Source organism: Mus caroli, unplaced genomic scaffold (assembly GCF_978045245.1).
Source record: "Mus caroli unplaced genomic scaffold, Mus_caroli_1 scaffold_6, whole genome shotgun sequence".
In the NCBI taxonomy this organism is placed as follows: Eukaryota; Metazoa; Chordata; class Mammalia; order Rodentia; family Muridae; genus Mus; species Mus caroli.
In genome coordinates, this window is record NW_028227261.1 from 118,527,278 (window position 1) to 118,551,574 (window position 24,297).

At 37.8% G+C, this 24,297-nt stretch overlaps 1 protein-coding gene across 12 annotated transcripts in view; it reads left to right on the forward strand.

Moving 5' to 3' along the window:
* Lingo2 (leucine rich repeat and Ig domain containing 2) overlaps positions 1-24,297 on the forward strand; it is a 1,228,899-nt gene that overhangs the window by 997,221 nt on the left and 207,381 nt on the right. For 10 of the 12 annotated variants that reach the window (XM_029476375.2, XM_029476378.2, XM_029476367.2 and 7 more), the window contains 2 exons: positions 4,511-4,592; positions 5,397-5,448. The exons of 1 other annotated variant lie outside the window; for it this stretch is intronic. The gene's annotated coding sequence lies outside the window, so the exon portion shown is untranslated. The remainder of the gene's footprint in view (positions 1-4,510; positions 4,593-5,396; positions 5,449-24,297) is intronic. One more of the 12 variants, XM_029476372.2, reaches the window with a different exon arrangement.

The window sequence follows — 24,297 nt, forward strand, 5'->3', positions numbered from 1 at the left end:
GACTAAAGACAATGAGTAAAGCAAATGACTCTGCAATTAATAGCTGCCTGATATTTCTTTTGCTCTGTGGAGACATAGCTTGAGGGCAGGCAGGAGCATCTCCCTTAGTGTGGAGTGCCCACAAGCCTGGCTTCCAAAATCAGACCTTAGAGCTACCACCCTGGAAAACTGCAGGCTTATAGCACCAGGCTTTTCTAGCTACAAGTTTATTGCTTTAGATGTTCAAGCTACAGATTTGCTGTTCTGGGTTTACAGCACTAACATCCAGCATCGGGAGTTACGATGTGATCCTGAATGGAACTCGTCGCTACTTAACCCTTTGTGGATTCAGGGAACCTAGCTTATAGTTACTCTTGTCTCTTGCCTTTTACTTTTCCCAGCTTCTCAGCCTTCAGTGTTTCTGTTGTCCTTTAAAGTCTTAGCACTCTCAGTCCTCCAGAAGTCTTAGTTATCTTCTGGTGTTATTGGGTACCAGAGTCATTAGATGTCAGTGACACGCTAGAACACTCAGCCACCACATGATGTTATAGATCAGCTATTTGAGCACTGGATGGAACTCTTAGATCGATTAATGTTTAACTCATTTATGTTTTATTGTTTAAGGACTCCACATATGAGTTAATGGATCTTGTTCATACCACACCATCTGATGCCCTCCAGGCTCAGTCCACCACATCTCTCTCCCTATGCAATGTCCTTTTATTTTTAACCCTCTGAGTTCAGTCTGTACTGTCAATATGTGCATGGGAAGAGAGATATCAACTGGAGTATAGGCAACCCACTAGTTTTTCCTCATCTCTGAGGAAAAGTCGCTCTCCATCCTTGAACAGCAACCTGACATCCCTGCTACATCTAGAGGCTCTAAAGTGTTTTCTGTTCTTTGTGCAATGAGCCAAACATGCACTTCCAGTGATCAAAACAGCACAAGTAAACAAAGATGTCATTCAGGAGAAACTCCTAATGTCCTACTCCTAATATAAGACCTAATGTTACACTATTGGTACGTGTACTGTATTTAAGAGAAGTCTTCCACACTGATTGACAAAGAGTATAGAGAATCTAATTATATATCCAGAAGAGAACCTAGCAATGCTAGAGCAGGTTGTTACTTCACTGTTTTACAACTTCTAGTTGTGCTGTGATTCTACCAATCTAAAGCCTACATAAAGGCCCATCACAAATTTTGCCTAGACACTGCATCTATTCTGTCATCTAGAAGCTTTGTGCTATGCTGTTAAGGGTGTTTCTCTTTCTCCTTACCTTACTGAAAGATACTATCACAAGGTCTAGCACAGAGGAATGTGTCTTGGCAGCAACTTCAAGAGGGGTCAGCAGAAACTTGCTATGGATGTATTATAGTTTTTGAGCATTAACACAGGCTGCAGCCAGTGTAAGATGAAGCCAGGCTTCTTGAAACCAAAGTCTCAGTTCCAGCAGTGGTCATTCCAGCACATTTTGAAGTTTTCTCAAAGTCATCCAAAAGGCTTTAAAACTACCTTGACATAGGGGGAGTTGATGGAGCTGAAAGCCCCACCTCAAGGCAGTCAGGCACAAGGGAAGTGTCAGTCAGCTGTTATTCCAAGAAAGAAAATTTCGTGCTTCCAACAATTTGGCTTATGCTCAGAAAAAATAAATCATAGTTGAGACAAAAGAACCATTAAAGATTCTTACAATAAAGCCCTAAGAATTTGGCATCCCAACAGTATTTAACAATGCGTAACTCCCAGCCAAATACCCATAGGGAAAATTGAGTCTCTCTGCTGTGTCTCAGAACCATAGTTGAAAAAGTAATATGGATCAAATGAACAGAGTAAATGGCCAAACACTGACAACACGATAAAGAATCGAAGATGATAGTGTTGAAGAAAGAGCTCTGGTATTTCAAATATTTCTGGGATAGTTCTTTGTTAGATTAAAATGCATCAGCTCCCAAATACTTGTACTGCTTTTCAAAGTGTAATTAGCTGTATATATATAAAAAAAATTCCCATGTGTATTTTTTAAAAAATATGGTGTTCTGGGGAAAAGAACATGGTTAATGACTTTTCCTGTACTTGCTACACAATCTCAAGGACCTGAGTTCAAACAAAACCACTAATATAAAGGCTGTATGTGAGAATAAAATCACCAATCCCATTTCCAAAAGGTTTTATAGACAGGTGTGTCGCTGGAGTTTGATGGAAAGTCAATGGAGATCAATCAGAGACCTCTGGCTTCAGTGACAGATCCTGTCTCAAAACATCAGGTGAGAAGAGACTTAGAATAGCGCCCAAGGCTAATCTGCAGCCTCTGAATACTCACCCACTTCTGCACATGCACACACCTGGGCACAGAGCTCATGGGTCCACACATGAACACATAGACCAAAAAGAGCGGTAAATTGATTCCATAGCACATTTACTGGATCATACTTTGACCCAGGGTATTATCAATTGAATTGAATTCCACCACCACACATCTGTTTTTTTAAAGTTCTCCTTCAAGCACAGCAGAATTAACTTTCACTAGTGCACCATCATTATAAATACAATTATTTAAGCTCAACTCACTGCTTCAGTGGTTCTCTTCCTTCCTAATGCTGTGACCCTTTAATACAGTTCCTCATGCTGTGCATAATGTAAGTATCTAATAGGCAGGATATCTGATATAGGACTCCCAAAGGGGTTGCGAGCCACATGTTGAGAACCACTGCTAGTGACAACCAAACGGTAGGCTGCAATTAGAATATTACTTATATGACTTGTTTCTTTACAGAAAGGAAAAAATGACCATGCGTATACATACATACCTACATACATACATACATACATACATACATACATACAGAGAGACAGATACAGAGAGACAGAGAGATAGAGAGACAGAGAGACAGAGAGACAGAGAGCTGTGTGGTGTTGAAGGTAGCTGTTTACACAAGGCATAGCAAAGGTTACCAAAACCCCTCCAATCTCATGAAGTTATGGAAAACATTACTCACACAATTCTCAGAGGTTACCGATCATGCTTCATTGTGATTTTGGACTTTAAGCATCTAGAAGTTTTAGAAAATAATTCTCTGTTTAAGCTCTTCCATTGTTTATTTTTAAATTAGCTTTATTTTGCACAGGAGTTCATTCTTTTTTCTTTAAATTAAGTTTAATTGAATTTTTCCTCCATGAGGTGAAATAGATGAACCATGAACATCTTTGGATATCTGTATGACCCATGTTTTTTGTTTTTTTTTTGGACCCTGTGGCTAGACTTGAAAAAAGTATTTTATATGGTAATAATTGGATCTTTTCATATTGGGTTCTCTACAATCATATGTCCTCGTTCCAGTTATTATTAATTTTATTGAGAATTTCATACAAGCAAAGGGCATGTTTAATCAAATCCATCACCCATTCCTTCCTCCTTGAAGTCTTTCTCTATTACACCACCACCTTTAGCTCCCAACTTCAATATATCATTCTCTCTCTCTCTCTCTCTCTCTCTCTCTCTCTCTCTCTCTCTCTCTCTCTCTCTCTCTCTCTCTTTCTCTCTCTCTCTCTCTCTCTCTCTCTCTCTCTCTCAAAAAAAAAAAAAAGAGTCTTGCTACTTCTAAGACTATGGGTGCAGAAGCATCTAATGGAGCTTGTAACCTTTCAGGCCATTTCTGAAGGAAACTGACTCTCTGTTCTGACAGTCATTGATTGTCAACAGCTCCTCAGATAGGGGTGACACTGCATGAACCCATCATCTGTCCATGCTGGGTTTTTGGCTGACTTGACTTTATGTAGGCCTTGTGAGTGCAGCTACAGTGGCTGTGAGTTTGTGTGTGTTATGGCTCTGTCATGTCCAGAAAAATCATGCTTCTCTGCATGCCTCCATAACCTCTAGATCTTACAATCTGCACCTTCTTCAAAGACGGAGCTGTCTTCAGAGATAAAGGTTGTGATACATATATCCCATTTGAAGCTCAGTACTCCACAGTCTCTTAATCTCAGCCCTTCGACAACTTGTGGGTCTCTACATTACCTGCTGCAAGAACAAGCATCTCTGATGAGGGATGAGAGATGCACTAATTTATGAGTATGAAAAAAAGAACTTTGGGAAAAGTTTAATGCTATGACTATTGGCAGAATAATAGTAGTACTTCAGCCCCTAGTGTCCTACATGACCTACAGAAGTACAGGCTTTTGGCCCAGTGAACAGCCTTGTAGAATGATCTTAAACCCAATCAAAAACTGTTTAGCTGCTTCAAAAATTCTAGTGTGACTATGACAGCAGTGGGCATAACTTGCCAAGCCAGTTGTTATTTTACTTTGTATGAATCACGGCTGGGTAAGACTGCTGACTATTTTTCATCCCTGATAGGGTGTGTAGGATCTCCCAGCACTAAGACAGCTAGACAAAGAGTGATCACTTTGAATTTGAGATGCATGTGTCTCAGTTGTAATACTTACCAAAGTCAGAGAACAATGGATTAAGTGACAAAGAATAAAATTCACTTCTCTTTCCTATTCTTGCTGTTTCCTATTCTGTTTTCTAGTCTCCTGTGGAAGCAAATGTATTACCTGCTTATTGTGCAGCCCTCTTGAGATGATCTTTATTCAGTTATGGGATATATGAAGGTACATGCTCATTTTCACACAGTATAAATGTTTAAATATTATATATACAAAATGAAGGTGTGCTTCAATAAATCTTTTCAAATTTTATATGCGCAACTGGGACATTATTTTTAACAAAGCACTGTAATTTGCTTGAGATACTTTGAGGAGCGTCTCTATTTTTTCAATATTTTTCTGTTGTTCCTCATACTGCTCATGTGACGTAAGTATGCGGTATTTATCTTGACAATAGGGTTTTACCATTAAGGTATAGAGAGTAACCAACACCATTGGCAATAGCCTGAAAAGGTTGGAGGCATCTATGGTACACTACCGGACAACTCACAAAGATGAAATTTCTAATAACATATAAATTTCTAATAATGGGGATTTATTTGATAACACATGATATCTAGTAAATATGTGTATATGTGTGTGTGTATACATATGCATATACATATATATATATATACATATATATATGGAAGATTTTACAGTAGCAAAGTAGAAGTATGAGGAAGGCTAACAGGAAATATCTTTTAAAAGAAACAGAAATCTACAGGGCTTAATTTTAAAGGTCTGTGACCTAAATGTATGTGTATATGAACTCAGGTTCTTTGAGCAAGCATCCACATGCTTTCAGTTTACCAAGAGAAGATTCACAGTAGTCTTCATATGCTTTATAGTTGTCTTCTATATACCTGCAGTGGAAGAAATAATCAAATGATTTATATAAATAATCACCTGTATGTATTTACTATGTGTTGTGACCATGTAAATATCATAATTCTCAGGAATTATTATTTTGCTTTGTTGTGGATCTAGTTTGCTGATAATTTACTTAGAAGATTTGTCATGGCACAAATCAATAAGCATGGTGAGTAATTTTGTGTTCTATCTAATTTTACCATGATATCAACTCTCTGACAGTAGACTTACTCTCTTTTCTAAGCTGTGAAGATATTTCAATAGTTTTTCTCTTTCAATTCACAAAAATGATTTGATTTCCTTAAAAATATTTACTACAAAATATTACTTTACATGTTTGTGGTTATAATTTATATATTCTGATGGTTCTCCTATATAGTCAACTGCTAAATAAGTTTTTAAATTTATTTAGACTTTCTTAAGAAATAATCATGTAAGTATCTCTCAATATCCACTGTTTCATTTTACCTTGTTAATTTTTCTGTGTGTGATGAACTGTTCTTACCTATTTAACCCCAGAATTCATGTAAAGGTTTCATATTTTTATTGGTTATTTTATTTGTTTACATTTCAAATATTATCCTCCTTTCCAGTTTCCCCTTCACAAACCCATTCCCTGCCTCTATAAGGGTGTTCCTCCACCACCCAACCTACTCCTGCCTCAGCCCCCAAGCATTCCCCTCTGCTCAGTCATTGAGTCTCCCACATGACCAAGGGGATCCCCTCCCATTGATGCCAGATAAGGTCATCCACTGCTACATATCCAACTGGAGCCATAGGTCCCCCATATGTACTCTGTGGTTGGTGGTTTCGTCCCTGGATGCTTTGGGGGGGGGAGGGGAGTTTGGTTGGTTGATATTGTTCTTCCTAAGGGGTTATAAACCCCTTTAGCTCCTTTAGTCCTTGGCTTAACTCCTCCATTGGGGTTCCCGTGCTCAGTCAGATGTTTGGCTGTGTGCATCCACATCTGTATTGGTCAGGCTCTGGTACAGCCTCTCAGGGGACAGCCACAACAAGCTCCTATCAGCAAGCATTTCTTGGCATCAGCAATAGTGTCTGGGTTTGGTGTCTTCAGATGGGATGGATCCCTAGGTGGGACAGTCTCTGGATGAACTTTCCTTCAGACTCTGCTCCACTCTTTGTCCCTGCATTTATTTCCTTTTGACAGGAGGAAATCGAGATTATTATTTTGGAAGGTGGTTCCATCCCTCAACCGGGTGCTGTGCCTATCTACTGGATATGGTCTCTACAAGTTCTATCTCTCCTTTGTTGGGTATTTCGGCTAATGTCTTCTCTGTTGGGTCCTGAGAACCCCTGGGGTCCCTGGCATCTGGGACTTTCTTGTGGCTATGCTTAGTTCCCCCTAGTATTATTGTATTTTATATATTGTATAAAATACAATAATACTCTAAGTTTTATTATCTTAATTTTTGTCCACTTGTATCTGTCTCTTGGAAAGTATTTGAATGAGAGTGCAAGTGTTTTTAGAGCCCAGAAGTATTGGTTGAGCAACTCACTGGAGCTGGAATTACAAGCAATTGTGAGCTACACAAACATTGGTGTTGGACACGAAACTTGGCTGTGCTTTTAACTTCTGAGCCAGCTTTCCAATCCCTACTATATTATATTTTTATTACATTTTTATTTTCACTACATGGTTTGTTTAGTTTTTCTTATTTTGTTGTGTGTTCTGATACTTCAGAAGGCTTGAGTAGGTTTAATTTTCCTGAAATGACCACAATAATATTTTCTGTTCCATTTATTCTTACAGTTTGACATTGACTTTTCTTCTTACCTTGAAAATAGAGTGGCTTTTGTGACCAATTTGAGCTATAACTTAAGGGAGAAGTGAAACTGTAATTTCAAAGCCAGTCATAAAATGGTTTTATACTTCCATGTTTCCTTCTTGGAGAACTCAGTGTGAAATAGCTCCTATCTAAATTCTCAGGTTGTATTGACTTTCCTACTTTAAGGAAGATTAGACTAAGTTGCATAGACCACACGAAGGAACTAAGACTTGGAAGAGATGCCTGGAAGACTCCTGGTCACTGTGGTCACAAGCTACACTTGCTGCCTTCACAAGACTCACACAGGGATCGAAACCACAATTATTCCATGTTCTTCTGAACTTGTTAGTCCACAGAACAGATGACAGATAGGAAAATTATTGCTGCCACTGCAAGCGATTCACACTTCATACATGATTTTATATATGACCCTAGCTCAACAGAACAAATTAGTTTCTGCAATACACATGTGTGAATCAGTGTCTGGCATACACTTTATCCTCTGCTCTCTGAGTAGTGTGGCCCATCATGAGTTTCCATGTGCTTGGTGTGATGCTCCTCTCTCACTTCTTCCTCACTTCTCACTTCCTTTACAGTTGTTGAAAATTGAGACTGAAAATTGAGATATATCCATTGGCAAAGCACTTAAAGTGTGAGAACCTAAGTCCAATTCCAGAACTTAAAATTTTGCTCATGGTGATGACAACTTGTACTCCCAGTACCAAGAAAATATAGCCAGGAGGATCCCTGAAAATCACTCAGGTACCAGATCTCTGTCACACACCCACACACACGCACACATACACACACACACACACGACAAAAATAACTCTTTATAATCTCTTACTACTATTTCTTTAAATACTTTACCTAGCTATTCTACACTAAAGTATGACTATAGTAAAAATGCTCACTCTGTACATGCATCTTCTTGTTACATTATCCTGCAGATGAAAATAGCTAAAAATTAGATGAGTTTTGGTGACTTTTCAAAAGAATTATGAAAAATATAGAAGTTACTATTTAAAATTCCTTTTGGTTTGCACTCAAATTAATCATTTTTTTCATTATGCATTTGTGATATATAAGAAATCACAGGAAACTTAACTTCATTCTCCACTTTAAAAAAAAATAACTGAAGAGGGAAACGTGGTGCCTAAGTTCTAAGTAACAAATTCTTCACATACGTTTTTATAGACACATACATAATATGGTGAAGGGAGAGCAGAACGTGGCAGTATGAGTTCAGTTCCTGGGTATAAGGAGGAATGGAAGTACTCAGAAGAAAAGCATGGGAATGAACTCACATTCATGTCATTAATTGTGGCCTACAGAAAACCACAAACTATTTGAACTCTCAGCATAATTTTTTAGAGCATCAGGGTAATCTATCTTTTTATCTTGATTCCTCTAGGAATAAATTAAATTTGTACTATGTTGGTAATGATCAAATACGAGCTCATCTGTAATATGTTATAACACACTCATTAATGTCTCCTATGTTTTTCCAATTACTGCACATTTTTAATGTCTTTAGTATAACCTCAGTGGGTGCTCAAAGAACAAATTCTTGATTCCCCTGAGAAGGATCAAACAACTTCAAAGATGTATTCAAAGATGTATATAAAATGTATTATCAAAACATAGACTTAAAATACAGACTTTAATATGTACCCAACATAAGATTTTTGTGTAGATAATATTTCAGAAGAGAGACCAGTGTAGCCAGCTTGATAAACTGATTGATGAGAAATAAAAACCACTGCTTAATAGAGTGTGTAAACATTTACTATTCCAAAGTATCATCATGCTGTGTAAATAAAAACTATCGGATGACACATTCAACAGTACCAGCAAAGAGACTGAAGAAGGCTAAGTTGTCTACAGGAAAGATAAAAATATCACCACAAGTTCATGTGCACTCATGAGCTCATGCACACACACACACACACGCACACACACACTCACACATACACACGCACACACACACGCACACACACACACACAGGCAAGGAGATGACAGGTAAATACACAAAACAAGGAATAACAGATAAGCTGATGGCCAGGTAATCAGGTATCTGAGTAGCCAAGACACCAATGATTTGGAATCTATTTCTGTTTAAGTTTGATTATGCTAAATACTTGTTAATTAATTAATTCAACAATTTTGCCTCCCATTTTATGAAACTGAGTTATGTAATAGGATGCTAAGTGGTTACCTCTACTCATGTAAGATATAGAACATTTATGTAAATGAGTCTCTCTCTGTACATATACATGCACACACACACATCACTTATACATATACATATGATAAATAACACAAATGTCAGACTTGAACCTAAGAAAATGATGGTACTGAATATTGAGGAGCAAAATTTTATGAAAATACAATGAGGAGAATGAATCAAGAAGAACTGAGGTTTCATATAGCTAAAACTAAGATTTATTATAGAAGTATATACTTAAGCATGGAGTGAGCAGTATGACATGCAAGACAATTTTCAGTGCAGAGGTCAAGCATGGTTATACACATTTGGGAACTATGTGTTAAGCTATTTCATTTAGATTCATAGTTCTAGAGGCTTTCATGAAATCTCACATAATATGGAGGACACAACATTTATGGGCCATGTAGAGAGAAGGTCCAGCCAAAGAGACCAGAAGAGTCAGTGAGACCAAAGACAAAGATATTACAATCTGCACAAATCAATCAGAAAATGACTGCACTTCGTAAAGAAGGGAGAGATTAAAATTTAGGATCCATGGTGGTGAAGGAAGTAAAAATGATGACATGACACTAGTCTTAATTTTGTATTGGTGTTGGTGACATTACAGAACTTGTAGACTTTTCCTGTACTCCTCTGGTATTTCTACACTCAGCATGTTCATCATGTGTGTTCAAGGGTTTGTGGGAAGCCAGAAAAGCAAGACATAAGGAAGGAAAAAGAAAGAAAAAATAAGAAGTTGGAAATGTCTGAAAAAAAAATGAGCTGAATTGTTTTATGTGAGATGTGTGTGCAAGCATGAAGGCACAGGTGGCAGACATGGGAACCAGGCTGTATCTTAGGCAGCATATGTAAGGGATCTTAGCTCTAGTCAGGTATATACTTTACCTCTGTGTTTAGTAGAAAACTGTATGCAGGCCTTGTAAACACTCAACTGTCTAGGGAAAAATAGAATTATAAACATTCACAACTGTGACTAGCATCTTTTCCATTCATTGTCTGTGGTTATCCAGGAACATCTCCTTGGAGGAAAGAACTGCCTGCATTCTTAGGGCAAGATTTCCCATAGACCTTTCTTGAGGTGTCTTTTCAACTCTTTCCTGGGGGGCTACGATTTGGCACTGGCCATCTATTTTAGAGAAATTAAAAAATGAACAGGGACTATTCTTGCTTTGGTATTGAAGACACAAAGCCTCTAGAATGCTAGTTGGCACCCAGATAGAAAAAAAATAGTATCACTCATTCCTTTCCTCCATTTATGAAATTACATATGATTTGGTCACTGCAGCACAAAAGAAGAGAACAGACATTTGTTTGATATATTAGCTTTGAAATGATTCCTTAATCCATTAATTTAAATCAACATTCAACATATATATGTGTGTGTGTGTGTGTATGTTTGTGTGTATGTTTGTATGTATGTATGTATGTATGTTATGTATGTAAATATGTACATATGTAGTGTTAGTTGATTCTGCCTTATGTTTTTTCCTTCCCAAACTCCTAATCAAGTACTACCTTTGTGCCTGCACACTGGATAAAGAGAAAATCACAGCTGTCAGAGGCTTAGATGCTTAGATTACTCCAGTTGATGCAATAGCTTTGGGTTGGTAGTTTATAAATAATAGAGCTTATTTTTTATACTTATTGAGGTTGTAAAGTCCCAAATCAAGATGTTGAGAAACTCCATATTTTATTAGGGACTTTGTGCTTCCTAAATGGATGTCTTTTGTTGGGTCCTCCCTCATATGACAGAAGAGTTGGGAACTCTGGAGTCTCTTTTATATAATGACATTAGTTCTGTTCATAAGAGCTCTATTCTCAAGATCTGGTCACTGTTGGAAGAAATTGTGTCTTATAACTGTCACAATTTGATTTCGGATTTATCCCTATGGAGTTCAGAGGGGCTCTCTGTATGGAGTCACTTAGCCTTTTGTACCAACATTAAAAACATAACTCTTGAATCCAGAGGGAGAAGGGATAGTTTCTCTAGAGCCAAAGATAAGTGACCAGTGACTCAGGAACAAGAGATTACAGCTATCCCAAATTTGATATTCTAAAATGGTGACTATTTGAAGAATTTTTATACTATCAGGACAAAGAAATTCATAAATTAAATCATTTTTCAAATACATTAGTGGAAACATTAGGCAGTTGGATTAAAGTGTGGTATCTCCTGTAGAAATCAGATGCTATCTGATAACAATACTTTTTATTATTCTCTTTACATCCTAATCGCTACCCACCCACCCCCGACCCCCAGGAACACCTCATACGGCCCTCCCAGTTCACTCTGATAGGGCGAAGAGCCCCTCTGGTCATCACCACTGAGGTCAGGCAAGGCAACCCATTTCGGGGAACATATTTCACAGGCAGGCAACATCTATAGGAATAGCCCATGCTCCAGTTGTTGGAAGACACATCTATTTTAATATTTTTATCTATGAGCATATACTACATGTGAGATAGTACCAACAGAAGTCAGAAGAAGATGGATTTATAGGCAGTTATGAGAATCCCAACATGGGTACTGGGTAGTGAACTCTGATCCTCTGGGAATACAACAAACCCTCAAGCACAGAGCCCTCTTTGTAGCCCTTCTAGCTACATCTTCAGGGTTCTGGCTGGGGAAGCTTATGGTCTGGTAAACTAATATGTTCCAAAAGGTTTGACTTGCTAGTATATTTTGTCAGACACATTGGTGGGCAGTGAATGGCTTTTAAGTGTCTACAGACAACAAAAGGAAAAGTATAATCATGCTTTGCACCTGCAATATTCCAATCCATCCAATATCATTGCAGTTCTAAGTGCTTTACAGAAGGTTCTTTTTGTTTGTTTGTTTGTTTTTCAAGAACTTTCATTTACAATTGTAATAAGTAATTTTTATTTTCTTGGCAGCAGTTTTTGAAATGTATCAGAGAAATTATAGATAATTGTAAAACTCTGCGTGGCCTATGGGTCTCCCCTCTGTGGAAAAAAACTAACTAATATTTAGAATTTATGGAGTTCCCCAACTTCTAAAACCAACTAATGGACAAGCCAGGTGAGGAGGTTAGGTGTCATGAGCAAGTCAGCTTGTAATCTCAGACACAGCAGATTGAGACTGCTGGAAACACATTTCCTTGATCACAGTGCCTCAGAATGTCTGTGCTGCTAATGGTTTGAACAATGGGATATCTTGACACTGCTGCATCTGTCCATGAATCCAGTTTATAATAACCCATCTTTCTAAGCACCCTTGTTCCAATGCTGCAAAGGGTTAAACTGTCTACTTGCTTTGCTTGTCTCTTTACAGACCCCTTCTAGTCTTTGTCCTCCTTCCCTTTCAGAGCCTGCATTCCTTATGGACATATCATATATCCATGTACACCTACACCTACACACACACACACACACACACACACACACACACACACATACACACAGAGAAGAGAGGTGGGAGAGAGAGGGAAGGAAGGAGGGAGGGAGGGAAGGAGGGAGGGAGGGAGGGACGGAGGGAGGGAGTCTTTTCACCTGATCGTGACATCTTCAAGCTTTTACATCTCTGGGGAATATTAGTCACTGGTAAAGTACTAAAACTTTATCATCTTTTACATCTTGCTTTCTTTCTGCATAACTATCGTGAAGAATTGATGGCCTCTTTGACAGTCCTTACTTTCAGTCCAGAGCAGTTTTGGAAGTTGCTGAATACTAACTTAAGGAACAATTTGTAGGAAAACCCTGCAGCTAACATGAAAGTCCTGACTGTAAACTTTCTAGAACAAAGGGCCTTGATGTATTTCTCTGGATAGATACAGACTATTCAAACTATTATTTGTGGGGGTTTTGCCCCCTTTCAACCCCTACACTCAATTTTAAATGGTTAAGTGGTGTTCTTTTTTCCTGATGGGTGATTAAATGGAGTATTCTCCCCCAAACAGTTTGAACATCCCTTGGTTTTAACTTAGGGATTATTTTGACATGAAAGGGATGTAGGAATGATATAGGTCCAGTACTAAGCCATCACCATGGCGATACCATTAGTTTCAGAATCTGGGAGCAGAAATAAGTGATGCAGACATGATGAAGACCATTTCTTCATGTTCCTTGCCTTTTCCCTACTTTCCTTGGGAAGCATCAGAAAATTATTGTCTTTATAATTGTTTTCTGTTTCATCCAAAAATGGAATAAAACCTTGCAGCTCTAATATAGGAAGGAGCCATTTTAAATGTCCTTGTCTTGAAGCAGACCTTTCTAGGAAGACCTTCAAGAAAGACACTGCTCAGACGCTCTGGCCCTGCCACTCTCCCTTTGTCATGCTGCTTCTATTTGAGGAGCTGCTTTGGGAAAGGATTTGACATTTATAAATAGGAGCTTTGTATAAAATTGATGGTGAGAAATCAGGATCTGAAGTCTTTAACAAAATGAAACAACTTACCTTTGTAGAAATATATGCTGTACTTTATCTCTTATAAAAGAAAATTAACAGAACTATTAAAGAACAAGGTGGTCCAATGTAGTGTTCATTACACAGAAGCCCACAATGAATAACTGGAATTAACTATGAAGAAGACAGAGGAAGCTCATTTGAGAAGTCCTTCAGCCATTTAGTCTACACAAAGGTTTTGAACTCTAGACAACAGAAGAAATGGACGGGCCTAAACAGAGACCAAGTAAAAACATTGAGAATCCAAGCAGATAGGAGAGAAATATTAAAAAGGATTAATGAGCCTTTTGTAAAGTGCAGCTAATTACAAGCTTGGATAGCTGAGACTGGAAGCTAGGAGACTGTGTGAGCTGAGAGGTACACGGGAAATAGATAAAGAAGGAAGTCAGCGTGGAATTAAAAGGCAATTACCTACTTATTTGGGGTCTTCTGCTTTAAATTCTGCTACTGGCTACAGTGTAAAACTAATTACCAAAGTTTAGTCTATGGGTAACCTTAGAGACCATGTTATCAATTTTGTTTTAGGGAGTAATTTACTAGCCACCATTATCTGACTTAATCACTGCATGCACTTGCTCACAGAAACAGATACATAACTTCCTTCTCTTTGCGACTTTAAAATATATATGCCCAGTCTAGACTCTTGCTCAGAAACTGATATTTGATGTGGTGATCATAAACTTAAAGTAAAAGGAATCAATTTCCCATTTTTAACCCCAATGTTACCAGCAATATTACCCTTCTTGGATAAGGGCAATTACATTCATCTGGGAGGAAAAGCCAGAAATATGTCAGAATCTTTGCTGCATTGTCACCCTATCAGGAGACCTTGGCGACCTTAACTTCAAAATGGACATCCAACTCCACCTTGTTCTCAGTCATCACCACCTTCTTCCTAAGACTGGAGTAGTTTGCTAACATGGCCCATGTTAAGCACAAAGTCCTTTTGACTCTGCTTCCATGAAACTGCTCAAGGATCTTTAATTATACACTATATCATGCCACCTACTGCCCCATACCCTTACTGATTTCATAACTTACTCCTAGTAAAAAGCAAAGTGAATCACAGTAGCTGAAGAACTGCTAAAGTTTTAGCCTGGCTTTCACAGTTTCTAAGCTTCTCTCTGCTGATCATTTCTAGTTCTGTTTTCTATTTGTGCCACCGCCACACCTGTTTCCATACCGTGGCCTCTGCAGCTATGTCTCTTGCTTCCTGGGACATTGTTTCCTCCTCACACATTTAAATGGACCTTGTTTATCCTTGTTAATTTTTACTCATTCAAATTTTCCTCAACTACGCTTATTTGAAATCTCAACTCTAAAAATACGGTTTCCTTCATTCCCTCCTATTCTCTTTCATGATTTCTCTTCATAGAACTTAAAATAGGTTTCTTACTTATTTTTATTACTTTATGTTTCAGCTGTCTAGACCATAAGCTGCATGAAGGATCACTGTTCTTCCCTGCATAATTCCCAGGTCCTATAGCAAGCCATGGCCAACCATCAGTGTTTAGTAACTTTCTTTTGAATTAGCTATGTATCCTATTTACGATTACATGAACCTGAACAGATCCTGGCTCTTGACTCATAGTGTCACTGAATATCATAAACAGCACCATGACTATTGCATTTGTGAGAATAACAGTCTGTAAAGAAGCATCTTTTGCCCCAGCATTGTCCAGTGTTCCCATGAAAAGAGGCCAAAGTGAGCACAAACTTTAGGAAAAGTATAAAGACATCATAGCAAAAAGATAAACTCAAGCATCTAGGGATCCTATCCTTCCTGTTCTTGGATCCAGGATTCTAGAACAATGCAGTAAGCCTTAGACCTTCGATCACTATAGAAGAGATCTGGTGAATGCCAGAGTTGGTGCATGTTTGTGATCAGTGCAGCTCACTTAAGAACAGTACCCAAAGACTTTTTGGAAGGAAAGGCTGCTTTGTGAAATTGTTGGCATCAGTTAACTTAAATGGTAAGGTAAAAAAAAAACAGATTTATAAAGCTAGGTCCAGAATAAAAATGATAGAGCCTAGGAACCTCAGGCTGAGCAGAGGAATGGGGGAGACCGAAAGATTGAATGAGCATGTTTGACAGGCTTTTGTTTTCTGCTTATATCACATCTACATAGACAAGATTCTAGAAGGAAAAATATCCCCTGCTTCATATTGAAAAGTATATTCTTACAAATAACTCAAAGCATGGCTCCATTTGTCAGGTTATTACATTAAGTAACTTAAATTCCAGACCAAGAATAACTGATTGAGAATACTGTCGGCTGTGTATTTTCCTAGCATTTCCAAATAGTTCATATAGACTGTGAAGTCCTAGAATTAACTTTTCTCATCAAAGATGTGATCATGAAAAAAAAAGCTCAATGAGAGAAAAGCAATATTGTGAAGAATTATATTACTGAGCACGTATTTCTAAAATTGTGGCTCAGTCTTAAAAGAATATAATGAGGATTACAGACCTCTTAGTCAGATTGTTAAAATAATTTCAGTGCTCTTTTAAATGGATGAAGGCTTTATAGAAACCATTCTTTATTTCTACCAGTAGTTATATACCATAAGTATAAAGTGTATCATATTTCCAAAATGTATTTCCTTTACCATCTTACCTATTAGTCAAGAACAATTATCTAGACCACTCCTGAGCATGTACCCAGAAGATGCTCCAACTTGTAATAAGGACACATACTCCACTATGTTCATAGCAGTCTTATTTATAATGTCCAGAAGCTGGAAAGAACCCAGATGTCCCTCAACAGAAGAATGGATACAGAAAATGTGGTACATTTACACAATGGAATACAATACAGCTATTAGAAACAATGAATTTATGAAATTCTTAGACAAATGGATGGATTTGGAGTTTATCATCCTGAGTGAGTTAACCCAATTACAAAAGAACACACATGATATGCACTCACTGATAAATGGATATTAGCCCATAAGCTCTGAATACCCAAGATACAATTTGCAAACCACGTGAAACTCAAGAAGAAGGAAGACCAAAATGTGGATACCTTGTTCCTTCTTAGAAGGGAGAACAAAATACCCATGTAAGGAGTTGCAGAGACAAAGCTCAGAGCAGAGACTGAAGGAATGACTTTCCAGAGACTGCCCCACTTGGGGATCCATCCCATAAACAATCACCAAACCCAGACACTATTGTAGATGCCAACAAGATTTTGCTGACAGGAACCCGATATAGCTGTCTTCTGAGAGAATCTGCCAGTGCCTGGCAAATACAGAAATGGATGCTCACAGTCATCCATTGGACAGAGCACAGGGTCCCCAAAGAAGGAGCTAGAAAAAGTACCCAAGGAGCTGAAGGAGTTTGCAGCCCCATAGGAGGAACAATACTATGAACTAACCAGTACCCCCAGAACTCCCTGGGACTAAATCACCAATCCAAGAAATCAAAAGGTGGGACTCGTGTCTCTAGCTGCATATGTAGCAGAGGATGGCCTAGTCAGTCATCAATGAGAGGAGAAGCCCTTGGTTCTATGAAGGCTCTATGCCCCAATATTGGGGAATGCCAGGGCCAAGAAGCGGGAGTGGGTGGGTTGGGGAGTAGGGGAAGGGGAGAGAGTTTAGAGGATTTTCAGAGGGGAAACTAGGAAAGGGAATAACAATTGAAATGTAAATAAAGAAAATATCTAATAAAAAAGAAAGTTCTAGAAAGCGCAGTTGGTTAACACAACAGTGTTATAGGATTTATAAGACATGACATATTACCATTATAAAGACACAAAAGGAAACTTCTAAATCTTGCATTGCATATAATATTGAAAAAATTAAATTTTATGTGCCTAGACAACATAGCTTATCCCATGGTATTTGCACACTGCTTATTGTTGGTTGAATGTGTTCTCCTGGACAAATTGATTTACTTCTTAAAAGTTCCAGACAATGGATATGCTTCAACCAAATGAATAATTTTAACAACTTGCTGTTTGGAAGAGCAGGTACCTGGGAGGGGTGTTTTCTCAGAATGTGTGAGCTTTCCTTTTCATTCTCCTGGCAATCGCTCTCTGTTCCTACCCATTCCCCTGCTTTGTCCAGGTCTCTTCCAAGGTTTGAGGAAGGTTTTAATTGTTGTTTCATTTGGTTGTTCAGTTTCTTTGCTTTTGTCTTGTAATTCTTCTCATGTTTTATCAGCCTTCACTTCATTAGTATCTTTTCTAGAGAATTAAGGATTTTACATACGATGACTTGTCTTCTTGGCCAGTCAATGCCGCAAGTGTTGCCTTACTCTGTGGTTGGGCCTTTTCCAATTTATTTCTGGGAACTTTTGTTTACATTTTGCATTAGCGTGCTTTCTCCTTATAGAAGAAATGCCTCTGTATTCCATATTATGTCTCTGCTTGTCTCTCTGCTTTTATTCTTTATTACTCAATCTCTCTGTCTATTTCCTGTCTCTAACAAGATTCTAGGAGATGTGAAAGCTTATGACCTAGAACTCACCTTTTGAGGTCCATTGCCTCATTCCATCTTTCTACCAAGAGGACCTAAGCTCCTTAATAATGAGGTAATACTATCCAATCAAAAGCAGTTTCTTCAACAAACTTTGTACTGTATCTATTATTACTGCCCTCTAATGGCAATTTTGGTGTCTGTCTGTCAGCTCAGAAAGTATACTTTGTCCCAAGTAGAGTGTCTTGTGCTTACTCGCAACACCCAGCACATTAACTAGAATAGGAGTGAAAGGGAATGAGTATCTGCGTATCTAATAAACCCACACTCTATGTTTTCTCATATATTGATGCAATTCCATTTTTATAATGTTATTTTGTATTCTAGGAAGTACCGAGGAGTCTATACTGACATGCCGGTACCAATATGACTGGCTGTATTAACTAGACTAATGAACAAGTCACTATTTTGCTGTCTAAGCAAATACTGCACATTTCTTTCTCCTACATAAATGTTTCTGTGTGCAGGCTTCTGTGTAGAGTAAGTGAGAATCCAGGATTCTTTTTACTTGGTAGGGGAATGGCAGTACTATTTATCATCTCAGTGAATAGATCCCTCATACTAAATCCTCCCAAAATGATGCATTCACTGGCTAATACATAAAAGTATGTCAACAGCCTTGCCTTGTTTTGTAACTTGAACCTGTTAGCTGCCATCCATACCTGAGTAAGGATAAAGAGAAGATGAAACTTGGGCAAGAACACAAGTATGGAGAATAAGAATATGAAGAACATAGGATGTGGAATGGAAGCAAGTCACAAGAACTGGTCTGTTTCTGTCCTTTTATTTATTTATTTTTTTAAGCAGTGACCCTTTCAGTTAGCATGCTACTGGAAACAGGAGAGGTTTGTGAATACTTTTATACACATACAGCTTTTACATACAAAATGCATAATTGGAGTTTAAGAAAAATCCCTCATAATAAAATGCTTGATACCATGCTAGAGGGTGCAGATGTTCCAGGAAAGAGCTACTGAGTTCACCAGGCTCCTTCTTATCTTTGAAGATGCACCTGGGCACACAGCCACAGAAAGAGAGTCTACCTGAGGAAATCAGCAGCATGGCATACAGGTAGCCCATGGCAACTGATAAAACAGATTCTGTGCTTCATTCCCAAGCCTGTATGGGACAGCTTTCTGTGATTTGCAGAAAGGTTATCTACCTTCATTTCCCTAATCGAAATTGGTGCAGCAGCAAGGTGATCCTTGCCCAGGGTCACAGAATCAGCAGAGAATCAGGGTTAGGGAAGAAGATATGCACATAAAGGCAAATGTTTTTTACTGCTGTTTGAGGCTGCGGCTACCCATTATAATAATGCATCTAGGAAAGAAAAGAGCTAATTTATTTCATAGTCTTATTTCTGCTCAAATCAGCCCACTTAATAGATACTCTTAGAGGGTGCAAACTTGCCTTAGGAAGGAGAAGAAAAGTGAGAACGAGACACAAAGTGGAGCCAGCGTTATAAATGTAGAAGGTTGCTTGTTTTTCTAAATGATTATTTAAGGGGAAATACTATAAATCTTTTTTATGGTATAAAAGAAAGTCAGTTAAAATTGAATGTTTGTATGCACAGAAGGCCAGCTCTAAAGGATTTTTCGGCCATGATATAAATCCTTTTAAGTATCACTTTTCAATAAAATATGGGAAGAACTTTAAATAAGTGGTTCTAGCAGACACCAATCCCATGTATTAAACAATCCTTTTACACTTGCTCCAAGGTGCTATTCAATTCATGTTAGTAGGCTTTATTATATCTTCAAAAACTATATTATCCTTTGAATCTCAATTTGTCTCCCCTCAAATCTATTTGGTTGATGTTAAAGGTGAAACCTGATATAACCCACTGGAGCATGGATTCAGAAAAATGGAAAATGCAGGCTGTATCAATTCCGACTTAAAAAGCAGCTAATAAAAGAGACTTTGCAACACCATTCCCCTGACTCCTCTTTCCCATTTGAAAGTGTCCTGAGTGGGAAAGCCTCTAGCTAGCCATAATAATATCCACGGTATGCACTTGGCTAGCATCAATTATAGTGTAATTTCTGGAATAAAAACAAGAGAATCAGACTATGAGACGAGCACATTTAGAGACACAAATGTAGAGTCTGGAGATAGCATAACTTCCAGTGTCAATTTTAACCTGTGAGATGAGACCAAAATGCTCCCAAGCCATTGAAAAGATAACTTTCTGTTATCACCAAAGATTTGCTGATATTTCTTCTCTGGCTATCAAATCTTATTATCTGTAATGAATATTAATCATTGTACCCTCAAAAACCAAGCCATTTCTGCTGTATAAGAGATGCACAGGCTGTATCTAATATTTAGAAATGATTTTTGTGCAGAAGTATTCATTGTCATTTTGTTATGGATTTTGAATGTGAGTTTCATTCCTATGATGCACTTCACTTTCCACATTCACTGAGATTACAAACTGAGATCTCAAGATTTCTCTTCCTAAATGTGAGAGCCCAGATACATATTTTAATATAATGTATACACTGTCTGCTCTAAGTTGTAATTTAAGTTTTATCACACTGTGGGAGCTGCTCGTGTCTGCAGCTTGATTTCACCCCGGGGTTTATGTCCTGAAGTGCAGGGCAGATAGACAATGTTGTGCCAATCAGTTTCAACCTGTTAAAGCTCAGAGAGAAGGTAGAGATAAAGAGACAGAATGCTTCTGGTTGATGATAATTTACAAGTAAGGTTCATACCTCCAAGATCTTCAGGATCTGTTCGGAGGGCAGAAAAAGGAAGAGGCATCTCCACTTAGGTAGTTCCTAATATGACCTTCAAAGTGCCTCAAGAAGATTGGAAGATTAAAAACACATGTCCCTTTGTTAGCTGTATAATAGTAAGTTTTTACTAGTGTCACTTCTAACAAATAATAGTACATGAAGAAGACTTCCAAACCAGCCACTGTTTGGGTCAAGGTGTCCTTTTCTGAAGAATAGAAAGGCTATTGAAAATTATTTCCTGGAAATTTTAAAAAAGATGAGGTGAAATGTCCAGGAGGGTGCTAAGTCTTTTGGAATTCTAAATATTCTATTCTTTTATTCTCCTCAGAGCAAGTATAACAATATTTCTCAGATATTTGATATATGCCAAATACTATGCAACCTTTTGGAGCCATTATCACACACACTGTAAAATAATAAGTGAAGTTACTATACTACCTCTGAAATATATACTTTCTTCATTAAGATTTAATGAAGGCCAGAATGGCTCCTTAAAGTCAGTAGTGGGCTGGGAACTCAAATTTGTATGAACTCAGAAGTTCTATGTCCTCTGGGCAAATTCAGAGGTATACATTATGATTTGCCTAAAAGTGGTAGAAATAACTGGCTACAGAATGAAAATCATTCAGAACTTTTGTCATTAAAAATTCAGAACTGGAGACTACAGATATGGTTTAACAGATACAAGCAATGACTCCAACCACATGGTGGCTCACAAACATCTGTAACAGGATCCAGTGCCCTCTTCTGGTGTGTGTGAAGACAACTATTGTGTATATTCATATATATATATATATATATATATATATATATATTTCAAAACTACTTTAAAACCCACTTCAACAAGCTATTTATTCTTGGAGTTTTCTAACATGCAGATAGATAGATAGATAGGTAGATAGATAGATAGATAGATGTGATATATGATAGAGATATATAATAAATAGATATAGCTAGATTAAAGATAGATGATAAATAGATGATAGATGATGCATATATACATAGATGAGACAGAAAGATGATATATAGATGGATGGATAGATAGAAGATAGATGAGATAGAAAGTTGACAGAGAAATAGATATACATAAAAGAGAGATGAATGATAGATAGATTGATAGATAGATAGATAGACAGACAGACAGACAGACAGACAGACAGACAGACAGACAGATAGATAGATAGATAGATAGATAGATAGATAGATAGATAGATAGATGTTCTTGTATTTCATTCTAGGCTGGCCTAAAACTAACTATGTAGCCCCAGAGACAGCAACCCTCCTGTCTAGTCTCTTGTTGTAGCAGCTTCCTGTCTCTACTTGTAAGCATGGACCATCATGCCTAACTCTTGAAGCATCAATTTAATAATAATTTATTGATTATCTTTCAGAGAACAGATATTGGGATAAATTCATAACATGGTTTTGCTTATCACAGAGGTTTTGTGTGGAAAACAAAAGTACTTAGGCAGTTACCGGACCGTGTAACCGATTTACTAAAGATAGCACACACTGCCAGGAAAGAATCTGAGAAAGGATATAATTCAGACAAAAATCAGTACTAACTCTTTTTATGCACAGTTAAGCGAGAATTAATTTGGAGTGCATATGCTTATCTCAAAAGTGTCTACTTGTCTGTCTGTCAGACATACAGAGACTTGGAGAGAAGGAGCAGTGAACAGAGAGAGGGAGGGAAGAAGGGAGGGAGGGAGAGAGAGAGAGAGAGAGAGAGAGAGAGAGAGAGAGAGAGAGAGAGAGAGAGAGAGAGAGAGAGAGAATACAGTGACATTTAAGAGTAGCAAGGAGGACATTAGTGATTGAGAACAGGAAAGATGTCTACAGCCACATCTCCCTGAACATGCCCAGTCTCGTCTGATCTCAAGAAGAGGAAAAGCATTCACGAGCAAGTGGCATTCAATCAACTGAAAGCAAGTGATTTGCATGCTGTGGCATTGTTCTGACCCATTGTGTGTGATTTCATAGTATATTTCTCAGGCTTTGAGAAGGGAACTTTTTTTTTTGTTACACCTTTATAATTACAGCAGGAATGAAGGCTTATAATTCTGAGTGGATTCTCATTTTAGAAATGTCACAGCTCACACCAAGCAGCTGCCAGGCACATTAAGCCAACGCTTAAACTGAGCAGTCCTTGGAATAGCTTGAAAGAAATATAGTGTGTGAATTTTGTCATTGTTCTCTCCCCCTGAAAAAATATTACTGTGTCTGCATTGGAAGTCTGTGAAATATTTCCTTATAGTCCTTTATTGTGCTGAAAAAAATCCAGTGTTTCTTAATACATGCTTTTTTGCCAATTTGCATATCAGATTTTTGAGAATGGTAACTAGAATTAATAAAATCTCTAAATAGAGCTTTTAATGACCATTTATTTTTATTATTGTATGAAGTTATGTTTTTCTGACTCTAAATTATTGACACTGTCCACCCCAAATACAGCCACATATCATATAATAGCAGATACTGTTTATGTTAGACCTTTTATATATTCAGACAATATTAAATAAACATCTAATGCATTGAATTCTCACTAACTATATGGACATTGTAGAAACATTCTAATAACCATTCTCTGGGCAAAAAGCCAGCATGTCATAACTCTTGTGACGTGTGGTATTTCAATATCTGGGCTGATGCACTCAGTTTCTCTAGAGCAGTGCTTCTCAGGCTTTCTCATGCTATGACATTTTAATGTAACTTCTCATGGTGTGATGTCCCCCAAACATAAGTTATTTTGTTGCTACTCCCTAATTGTAATGTTGCTACTGTTGTGAATCATAATGTAAATATCTGATATGCAGGATATCTAATATGTGACCCTTACGAAAGGGTTGTTGGACCCCAAAGTGGTCACTACCCAGAAGTAAAAAACCACTAGTCTATCTATAGATTATTCATAAAAAGATTAAACACATCTCCATCTCCAGCATGACCAGCTCTCTCTGGGGGACTGCACCTTTTTCCCGTGGTGGCAGCTGAGTCACTTACTCTATAGTCTCTAGTCTCTGTGTATAACCTCAAATTTATTCTATTTCTTTAAGCTCCCTTAAAAAGATATTTTCCCTCTCATTTTTTTCTCCTGTTATATCTAGCTTTCCAATTTTCCACTCCCCTAGAGTTCAGTTATCTGCTGCACAGCATCAAGTCCTGCAGTCAAAGAAGGAAAATAGCAGATATGAATGCGCTGTGAGGAGAGTAGGCTACTGTAGCTTCTTGGAATTGAAGACGGAGAATACAGAGGAAGAATAGCATAGGCTTAGGCAGGGTATTATTGGATACCTACCTGTTTTCTGCTTCTAATTACTATCTCCAGCAATCCTAAAGCTTTTCACCCATTCTTGTATG